The 9504-nt window shown below is 44.7% G+C and overlaps 2 non-coding genes across 2 annotated transcripts; both read left to right on the top strand.

Annotated features, from left to right (window-relative positions):
* The first annotated feature begins 248 nt into the window (after positions 1-248).
* On the top strand, positions 249-320 carry TRNAA-CGC (transfer RNA alanine (anticodon CGC)). Its single transcript has one exon. It is a non-coding gene; the product is annotated as a tRNA-Ala (tRNA).
* Positions 321-9107: 8787 nt separating this feature from the next.
* On the top strand, positions 9108-9179 carry TRNAA-CGC (transfer RNA alanine (anticodon CGC)). Its single transcript has one exon. It is a non-coding gene; the product is annotated as a tRNA-Ala (tRNA).
* The last annotated feature ends 325 nt before the right edge of the window (positions 9180-9504 follow it).

Raw genomic sequence — 9504 nt, 5'->3', positions numbered from 1 at the left:
TTTGGTGCTGTGGTGGCCGAGAAAAACGAATTCTGCTTTTACATGTATTTAGATAGGAGCACCCGAGCTAAAGCTTCCTCTTAAGTTTTGAGGTTGGCTGGCTGGCTTTGGCTGGATGAATAATGCCGGAGTTTCAGGTAAATTTTAAGGACTTGAGCTTTGAAAGCATCGTGGTGCCAGGAGATTATGCACTGGTATGTGTGCTAGTTTTGCTGTAGTTATCTTGCTACTATAATGTGATTAAATGCGGGGGTGTAGCTCAGAGGTAGAGTGCTCGTTTCGCATGCGAGAAGTCCCGGGTTCAAACCCCGGCACCTCCATTTTTTTTCCTTTCCGAAAGTGGTGTTTTTTTAACCTTACGTTGTAGAAAAGCAGCCTTCTGTTAGCGTATTTCACCATAGTGAGCTACTGTTTAGCACTTCTGTCGTACAAAACAGGGTTACTGCACACCAACTGTCCCAGACGATTTACTCGTGCGTCTCAGATTTTCTTGTAAAAAAAACATGGTTACTTACTACCTTACTCGAAGTCATTTTCTAGTATACTGTGTTTCCCAGCTAACGTTAGCCAAGCCGTTCAACGAAGCAAATTATTCAAAAAACACAGTGCGAGATGCAGTTATAAGAACTGCGGTGTTAACTCGTCAGTGTCTATGAACACCAAACATCGTAGATTTTATAATCGTAGTTTGTACCGTGTTTTTTGAAATATTTTATTTTATTGAACATATTGGATAACGTTAGCTGGGGCGCGGCGGCCGCATTTCGATGGGGGCGAAATCCGAAAACACCCGTGTACTTAGATTTAGGTGCACGTTAAAGAACCCCAGGTGGTCGAAATTTTCGGAGTTCCCACTACGGGGTGCCTCATAGCCCGAAAGTGGTTTTGGCACGTAAAACCCCTTACTTCTTTAACGTTAGCTGGGATACCTTATATGTTTTTGTGTAACGTGATATTTTCCTTAAGCTTACTAAAGTACTTGAAACATGGTTCCGCTAGAAAATTAATACCAAACTTATTTTAGTGCACAATGCTGCCCTACTTCGTCCGCTGAACCTACAATGATTTATCTTCAATACTGTCACGTTTTAGTGACGGTAATGAACTACAGTGTGCAACGCAAGTTACGAAACTAACTGTTCACTGGACGAACCTGCGCCCAGCAAAAAAAAAAATTATTGCTCAGCACATTGAGAGTGGAGAGCACACTCGCCAATCGTCGAAATCTGGTTCTGTGGGTCAAGCACGTCTGCTTTTGTACATCACTTGTCCAAGATGGCGGCGTAGTTGCTGGTGGCTGCATGCCTTTCAGAAAGTACTGCACAATTCCTATCGCAAATTCAATCTGATTACACGGTTGGGTGAACGATAGCCAACAGATAAAATCAGCGATAATATATCTAGCCGATACAGAAACGTCCGTTGCGCGTCTTGGGCTGAGCGATAACACTGTAACAAAAATTATCTCGAGAACGGTCACCAAAAACATAAACAATTTAAGCACATGTCAATATGCACTGGTCTTTATGGGAAGCTTCAGTTGGAAACGCAGCTTAAGGAGCTAGAAATGTTGAAAAAATCTCGCCAAGTTGGCTATGCTTCACTGGCGAAATACCTACTCATTTGTTCATCGTAATTATTTTACTTCACTGTCCTAGGGCTGTACTTCAAGTTAAAATTGATGGCGCCAGTACAATTTACGAACTTTTGGCAAAAGTATGACAAACGTGCCAAAATGTTGGTTTTCCTTCAGTTTTAGGCCTGATTTTCGCAACGAGGCGCTCCATCTGAAAATATCATATAAAGCGCATAAGATGGCTTGTTTTTTGGCGTTTCTTTTATGTAATTACCTCATTTTTATGTTTATTTTAGGGGAGATATAACTTTCTTTAATTTGGAAACCTTGCTCGGCATAGTTCCGTACAAGTTCACCGCTCCGCAAATTGGCTGTTGTGTGTCAGACAGTCAAAACGAGCAGCGTGGGACTTGAGCACTTGAGTGTTGTTTTCCAGTCCAAAAACTATTATCAATGGCATCTTTGCCTTTTCCTCCTGACTTACATCCCACAGCCGGTCAGAAACTGGAAGGTTAGGCGAGTGCTACCGGAGATTGCTTCTTTTATCAAAGCCCACTTTTTTTCTTTTTTTCTTACATTACAATTGACACGCTTCTCTGAAAAGATTCGCAAAAAGAGCCCAGAGTGCGCATGCCGGAGATTTCTGGTGCACATGGCGTGCTTATCCCGCAAGTACATGTAGAGAGCGGTCAAGCAATGCCGGCTTTGCTATTCAGCTGGCAAATGAGAAAAAGAAAGAAAACATGCGGATCCCACACGCTATGGGAGTCGGTTTACACGAACCTGTCATTAGTGTTTGCAAAGAACAATGTTCTAGTTTATCAACCATTTGCAAGCATACAGCAAATGATAAGCGGGAACCGACTCGCTCGACAGGAACTTGTGGCTCTTGATCATGCGCATCCTACGCATGATTACGAAGAAATTGCGGCGATGACGCTGGATGGACAACGTCATGACGACAATGACATGACAGCGGAATCACTGCGACAAAATGATGATGATTGAACGGCCACGAAGACATGACAACGAAGCTGCGAGGACGATGAAATGACGACGAGGGCAGGACTATACTGATATGACCACATTGAAATCGCTACAAACAAAATGACGCCGACGAAGCGACCACGACGGCATGATGACGACAGTATGGCGATGACACTATGACAACAATGACACACATATAACGAGTCTGGAATAACGATCCTGGCATGACGACAACGGGAGGATAACGCTGGAGCGACGGCGATGGTATGATGACGACAGCGTGATAGCGATGGCATGACGAAGAAGCTGGAATGACGATGACGGCATGATGATGCTGGAATTACAACGAATGTGTGACGATGACGGCGTGACGACGAACGCATCGCTACGATAAGCCAGTAGCATCAGCGAACTGTTAACCGCTTCAGCATCGTGAAGGTGTCAGCACGCCCCACCGGACCAGCGGTGATGGCATTGCGTGACATGCATGGTTGACGAAGAATGCGCGGTTGTAAAGCGGTGTTTTCTGGATGCTGCTCGACCGCGGATCACGATGACGGGATCAAGAAGCTCCTGTGAAAGCAAGTGTAACGGCCATTGCTAGCCGCTCAAGACGACTGTCAAACGAACCAGTTAATTGATTGTCCGTTCAATCAGCCGATATGGGTCGAGTGAGGCAAGTTTGAACCCCTTCTTCAGCAAGTGGTTCCCTCCTGTCTCTGGGGTAGTTAACTGCTTGGGCCGGTGGCTATTCCCACATTGTGTTTAGTGAACAAAGGTAATATGTAATTGCGCGTGGCCATCTCTTGAAGGCGGAGTCTTCGGTTACTTTAGATGCTCCGATTAGAAGAAGGTGTACCTGTCGGTTTCTCTGACCTACAGATATAGGGAGGGCAGAGGGGATTCAGGTAGACATTTTTCGGCTCCTTCGGTGTACATCAGTTCAGTCACGCCAGAGTGTTGCGAAGTAACCTTGTCTATTCCTGGTGTAAATTATATTCCTTCATTCCCGATGAGAAGCTGCTCCTCTTTTCAACGTCGTCTTTGGTGTGGATAAGGCAGACGACGGCAAGGCGACATACCCCTTTTTGATATGCACGACTACAATTCTTACACACGACATTGGGATGACATTGCAGTCCATAGACACTTCGTATAAAGAGCCGCCAGATGAAACGATCAAGAGCTGCAGGAGAAGATGAAATAACAGTCGATTTAATCAAAGATGGAGGAGACGTAATACTTGGAAAACATGGAAAACATATCAGGACATATATAAAATCTAGTACAGTTCCATATGTCACATGGTGGCCACATATGATACATAGGAATGAACGGCTTTTTAATGCCACCGCAATGTGGCTCACTGGAATTAGTGAATATGGCGCATAGGAGTTTTTTCGATTGGGCACAGAATGCTCACTGGATTCAGTTCCACATATGCGCGATTGTTCTAAAAAATGGTTAAGTAAATTTCCTGAAAAACATTTCTCAAGTTTTTACTCTCTTATTTTGACTCGCTAAGAAGCACTGCATGCGTATTCACTAGGCTGGTTGATGAGGTGGGTCGCGCTGCATATGCCAAAGGCGATTTGAAAGAGAAGAGTCTTGCATTTATATATTGTATTGAAGAGAATGACACACTTAGGCTCGCGCGGTCGGACTCCATGGATGGAGAGGGGAAGAAGAAGTAGATGTAAACAGGCATTCTGGCCGATAGCAGGCTGTCTGCATCTCTGCTTTATGATGGCGCAGGCGCGAAACACGGAGCCACGGGTCTTAATCCCCCTCCGTCCACGACCCTCCTAAGCGCCTGAGTCCGTTCGGGCTCGCTGTCACTACCGCCCGGGGATGGCGTCCAAGCCTCCATGGTGTCAGGATTGGGGGCTGAATCCCATCGCTCGTAACCCGTTGTCAAGATTGGAGTCCGGCATCAATTCGAAGGTAGCTCGCCAATGCCGTTATCCACGCTGAGGAGGATGATGAAGGGAAGGACTGCTTCTCATCGAGAACGAGGAAAGGGGTTTATTTACGGTATTTACATGCAGTTCATCAGTCTAGCATGACTGCGAGAGAAAGTACGTCAGTCTAACACGACTGCTTGAGAGAGTGTCTCAGTCCAACGAGACTGCTTAAGTGTGCCGAGCATCCGCACAACAGCAGTTTTTAAACACTCGGTCCTCCCGCGATACAAGGTAACGCGAACGTTCGTTTAGTCATCGTAAACTGCCGCCTCTCCGCGGGACAGTTTACACAGACACATGCATACACACACACGTGTTCACGGTCCGAAACCGACACCACACGAATTTTGTAGAACTCGGAGGGGACCCGGGTAGCACGCCCGGGTAGCCATTGTCCTGCGTCTTAGTCGGCACGTGGGAAGGGGCCTTCGTCGGTGCTCCCGCGGCAACTCCCCCACTCATAGCAGAACAGGGCGGCGTTGTCGTGTTGCGCACAAAGCCTGCTTCGTCGAACTCCTTCAGTCACAACGGCGACGAGGCCAGACCGTAACGGTGGCGGTTTCAGCACAAAGCCTACTTCGTCAAACGCATCCTAGCTAAAGCGACGGAGAGTGGAGGATGCGCGAATTGTTCCCGACACAAAGTCGACTTAGTCGCGCCATGGCCAGTGGTTGGCGGCGGCGTTCGAAGATGAGGTTGCCACGGCTTGCGTAAATGGATGGCAAACTTGCACTGCAGCTGGCCGTTCTTAACAGCGCCTCCATGTCCCGGAAAATCTCGACTGTCTAGCGCAGATAACCGCTGGGCAGGAAGAGAATGCCTGGTGGCCAGGGGGTGATGCCTTGGCTCGCAGCGACCACTTGTGTAATGTCACCGCCCCAAAACATCCAACAAGGACCACCAACTGCAAAATGAACCCCACAACACGGCTCTACGCCGAGGTGACGTACATTGGCTCTCACTTTAGACCCTATAGGCTTCCAAAAAAAATAAGTGCAGAAACAAAAAAAAATGCTGCATTTCGCTATGCCAATTTCTGAAGCAATTTCGTGCTGACAAATTCAGCAATCATGGAGCGAATCTTGCTAAATGAGATGCGATCTTCTTGGCTTAATAAAATTAACACTAGTAACCCTAAAATTTAGGCGGGACCCTCAAACGCAGAATTCAAATTAGCCTGCTCAAACCATTCGCATTGCTATGCAACTTTCCCTTCTTATATCTAACGGAGAAGTTGTACTCTTGGAGATTAAGACTACATCGGAGCAAGTGGCCATTTTTGTGTGACATTTGATTGAGCCACGTCAGAGGACAGTGGTCGGTCTCGAAGATGAACTTCGCTCCGTACATGTAACACGACAACTTCTGGGCGGCCCAAACTAAACAAGCGCATTCCTTCTCTGAAGCGCTGTAGGCTTCCTCTCTTAGATTTACTTTACGGTTGGCATAGAGGATAGGATGCTCCTCGTTATCGTCGCCGACCTGACTAAGTACCACGCCCATACCTCTGTCGCTTGCGTCGCATTGAACTATTAATTCCTTTTTGTAGTCTGGCGCGCGAAGCAATTCAATGCGGTCTTCGAATTGAATTGCTACCATTTGTAAACGCAAATATTTTCCGAAAAGTTTTCGAATATTTGAAGCCGTGAACTGTTTTTGTAATAAAACATAACATCTCAGCTAAAATACATTAAATTTCATCTCCACGAACACAGTGTTGACCTAAACGATGACGACTTGCGCATTATAGCAGGCTACGTCTATGAGAGAGCCAGACCTTACCGATTATATACAGCAATAGTTCGCATCCTCCCAAAAATCCTGTACATCCGAACAAAGTGCTTATTCGTTCCTAATGTTCGATTTGTGCTTTTTTTATTGGCGTGTCTTATTAGGAAAGAATGGCGCCTTCAAGTGGCACCGGCTACTCCTCGTCGCCCGGCAAAGAATACTATTGCCACAACATTGGTAACGAAATGCGGTACAAAATTATCACAAAAACAGTCAGTCAGTAATATCCAAAAGTTCTATGCATGAGTCCAGGGACCCACAGAAGATGCACGTGTATGCAGTTGCATATATAAACGCATGTGCTTCGTTTCATCCGCGACATAAAGTTCAGTTTCACAGACGAGTGTACAGACCCGTAATTATACCCGTACATAACATACTAAATAAACTTCTGAGAAAATAAGCATAGACTTGCATTGTACGTGTATCTTTCAGCGGAAAATACAATATAGATCTAAGATACTGGTGGTTTCCAAGAAAACGCTTAAAACGGCAAGCGCTTTTTTGTGAAGCCACCCAGTTGGCCATGTGCCAAGTGTATATTTCTTTAGGGTGAATGACCCTCGATCTAATAGAATTAAATTTGCCCGCAACTATATAAAGCACTGTTTTTGGGCATCGTGCAGTGCAGCTTACATGTGCTAGGAAATACTTGCACTACAAATATCCGCAAACTTCAGAGTGTGCAAGCACAAGCACTAAGAACTTGTCTCGGTCTCCCCAAAACTACGTCATCGATTGCGACAGTGGCCATTGCTGGAGACACTCCTTTGACAGTCTACATAGATACTGATATCCTGAGAGCACACATCCGACACCTGACTCGGATTCCCTCACACCATCTTGCTTGCTTGCCAGCAAAGAGGCCATATTCTACTTTTGCCAAAGGTGTTATAAGACATCAGTCCTACGTGCCATCAGAATTTACGCCGAATTTCGTTTTTTCCTCTTAAGTAGTTACTCATGGCAGGATTCTTTTACATTGCCGCCACCCATGAGATTAATTCAGCCTGTCTGACTTTCCGCTTGACGTTCTTTGTTGCTGTTTTGCCCACCCTACAGGCCGCATACTTGCTGGTAAGCTTCCTAGTTCTTTTCCTCCACTGTGAATCAATGTTATTTTCTGTACAAGTACCTGAACACTCTACCAGTCCATTTATATTCTTCCATATTCCTCAGTCGTTCTTCATAATCAACTTTACTATGAGCTTCCCTCACTTCTCAACCTTGTCCATCCTCCGTTGGAGTAGAGCGCCCCCAGCTACCAACGCGCGATGAAAGACTGCGCGCTTTCTCCCCGCCTTCTTCCCGTGCGCGCGCTAGTTCGAGCCGCCATCCTTCTCGGCTCACATTTGCACGCTTTCATTCACACCCATAGCATACGGCGAGCGGCCGCAGTGTCATCGCACTTGCACTTTATACGGAACATCACGGTGACGGCGACATGCACACCGATGGTGTAAATGCGTCGGGAGTTTTCATATAATTCCCATTGCAGTAAAACAATAATTCGGTGCTTTCAAACTATTGATCAAACTAGGTATTCTTGCTGAGGCGACCGGGTCACTGTTTCAGGAGCAAGCAGTCTTCACTACGTGAAAGAGGATAGTTTAATCTCTCCCTTTTTTTTTATTTGTGAACCCGATTCGCAGTTCCATCCGCTGAAGCGTTTCCAGGAATAGTGCAGTGAGTTAGCATCCACTGAAATGCTGCAACGTAATTAGTCGCACTTGCTTCTGTTAGCTCTTTCAGCGTTTCGTATAATAAATATGTATTCAAAAAATTATTGTTCATGCATTTTAGCGAGGCGGATTTGGCTTAAGAATCACTGCGTGCTGTCTATTGATGCTGTGAAGCGGAACGCCAATAGTATAGGGAAAAGTTCAGCGATAGTAGAAAATGAGAGCACACGTGGCCTCTGCAGAGTATAAAATGAACAACTGGAAGTGCTCCGCCCTTAAGAGGAAGCTTTAGCTCGAGTGCTCCTATCTAAATACATGTAAAAGGAGAATTCGTTTTTCTCGGCAACCACTGCACCAAAATTGACGAGGTTTGTTGCATTTAAAAGACAAACTTAAAATCTAGTGACTCTTGGTTTCGAATTTTTGAGTTAGGTCGTCAATATTTTATTAAAAATTGGCGAAAATCAAAAATTTTCAAAAAACGAAACTATCAAGTTTACAACTCTGTAACTCAACCACTAAAGATTATAATACAATTCTGTGAAATGCATCTAAAAGTACATCCATAGCGGACTAAATTGATATGTTACACATGAATATAAAAAAATTTAATCATAGGGAAATACAACTTTTGTAAAACCGTTGTAACCAACGTAACAAATTCATGTAAGATGTAAAATGACATATTGAATTTGTCCGCTTTGAATGATCTAATGGATGCCGTTTACAGAACCGCGATATCAGTTCTTGATGCATAGCTATCAATTTGTAAACTTCGTGCTTCTATTTTTTTCAAACGGTCAAATATTTGAAAATTGTTTTAGAAAAATTCAAGCCAACAATCGAAATTCCGCTTCCAAAAGTCACTAGAATTTAACTTTCTCTTTCAAATGCAACAAATTTCATCAAAATCGGGCTAAAATTTCATCAAACCGAGCTAAAGCTTTTGAGGTTGGCTGGCTGGCTTTGGCTGGATGAATAATGCCGGAGTTTCAGGTAAATTTTAAGGACTTGAGCTTTGAAAGCATCGTGGTGCCAGGAGATTATGCACTGGTATGTGTGCTAGTTTCGCTGTAGTTATCTTGCTACTATAAAGAGATTAAATGCGGGGGTGTAGCTCAGAGGTAGAGTGCTCGTTACGCATGCGAGAAGTCCCGGGTTCAAACCCCGGCACCTCCATTTTTTTTCCTTTCCGAAAGTGGTGTTTTTTTAACCTTACGCTGTAGAAAAGCAGCCTTCTGTTAGCGTATTTCACCATAGTGAGCTACTGTTTAGCACTTCTGTCGTACAAAACAGGTTACTGCACACCAACTGTCCCAGACGATTTACTCGTGCGTCTCAGATTTTCTTGTAAAAAAAACATGGTTACTTTCTACCTTACTCGAAGTCATTTTCTAGTATACTGTGTTTCCCAGCTAACGTTAGCCAAGCCGTTCAACGAAGCAAATTATTCAAAAAACACAGTGCGAGATGCAGTTATAAGAACTGCGGTGTTAACTCGTCA

The sequence above is a fragment of the Dermacentor variabilis genome, chromosome 1 (assembly GCF_050947875.1).
Source record: "Dermacentor variabilis isolate Ectoservices chromosome 1, ASM5094787v1, whole genome shotgun sequence".
In the NCBI taxonomy this organism is placed as follows: domain Eukaryota; kingdom Metazoa; phylum Arthropoda; class Arachnida; order Ixodida; family Ixodidae; genus Dermacentor; species Dermacentor variabilis.
The sequence above is the reverse complement of the archived record's forward strand: the minus strand, read 5'-3'. Positions and strand labels throughout refer to the sequence as shown.